Source organism: Toxotes jaculatrix, chromosome 11, assembly GCF_017976425.1.
Source record: "Toxotes jaculatrix isolate fToxJac2 chromosome 11, fToxJac2.pri, whole genome shotgun sequence".
Taxonomy (NCBI): Eukaryota; Metazoa; Chordata; class Actinopteri; family Toxotidae; genus Toxotes; species Toxotes jaculatrix.
The window spans coordinates 821,369-822,907 of record NC_054404.1 but is presented as its reverse complement, the minus strand read 5'-3'; positions in this window follow the sequence as shown (position 1 = coordinate 822,907).

The following is a 1,539-nucleotide window of genomic DNA, read 5'->3' as shown; positions in this document are numbered from 1 at the left end:
CGAAGTTGAGAAGAGGGGGAACTCCGCCGGCCAATTACCTGCGGTTTAACTTCTGAGTGACACGAGGTGTGGCCAATCAGAGCCGCCAAAGTAGCCCTCTGACCCCGCCCCCATCCAACCTCCCTTAAACTTGAGGAGGAGCAGAAAACGGAGTCAGTCCTCCTCTCTGACATAGCTCCAGCTCCAGCAGGGCCATCATTACATAACTCCAGCTCACTCCTTTGTCTCTGCGGTGCAAAGTCCAGTTACTCTCTTACTGTGATTCAGTGAAGCAGGTTTAAAGAACCTTAAAACTGAGCTGTGTTCCACTTGTTCTCCTCCACAACATTTAGTCTGTCTAACAGCTGTGACGTCTGGTTACTTTTCAGGTAAACACTTCACCTTGTTGTGTAGTTATATTGTGTTCTCTGCTTCTGAACAACCACAGAGATCAATAAAGTTTCTTCAGAGAAAATTGTGTGAAGCTTCAGAGGAGCAGGGCGCTGAACTGGGCTTCAGTCTGAGGTCTGGAGTTACACAGGAGGGGGCTGGAGTCTATATATAACATGAATATATGTGTCTGTGAGTATATATGGCTGTTTCAGAGCTAGAGCAGGACAACATATGATAATGTGTGAGAAATACCCGGGGGTGTGTGTGTGTGTGTGTGTGGGGGGGGGTACATCCAGCCAGCCCAACTCAGTGTTTGAGTTTTTTTAAGAAACCGTCACAAACTTCATTCACACTACCTGAGTAAATGTATTTAGTTACGTTCCACCACTGTTTAACACCTGGAAACTTTACAAACCGCAGCAAGTGGTCCAGCAGGGAGGCTGAGGATGGAGGCAGCTGCTCTGACAGCTGTCGTCAGGGTGACGCTCGCCGAGCAGACTGAAGGCTCAGTGAACCTCTGTCTCACTGCAGATGCCATGAATGAAGTTTTCTACCATGTTCACATGTCGCTTACGCTTCAATTAACAAAATAAACTCGACAGCAAAGATGAAAACATCATAAAAATGAATTAGAACAACAAAATAAACCAATAACACTAATGTCAGGAGGCACAAACAGCGACAGTTGTTCTCAGATCTTTGAGTGAAAGGTTCTACACTGAGAGTGTGAGGACACGCTGACAGCTCTGTGACCCTGAACCAAACCAAACCACGTCTTCCACTGAGGAAATGACTGGACACTGAGTGTGTTTGGACACCTGACGACGTCACCATGACACAGTGATGGACATGTTCACTACCTCCAGTCACGTTACAGAGCGAAGACGAGCAACAGATTATAATAATAATAATAAAACAACAATACAGAATATAACTGCCCGTATAAATTATGCATTAGCTATTATAACACACACACACACACACTCCTCACCATGCCTCGCCCCACCACAGAAATATCTCTCCATCAGGCTTGTGGCAGCTCTGCACAATATTTTCCACCAAACCAACAGCAACAAGACCTTTAATCCATAATGGAAATATCAACTGGGATCAACACACACAGACACACACAGACACACACACACACACACACAGACACACACACAC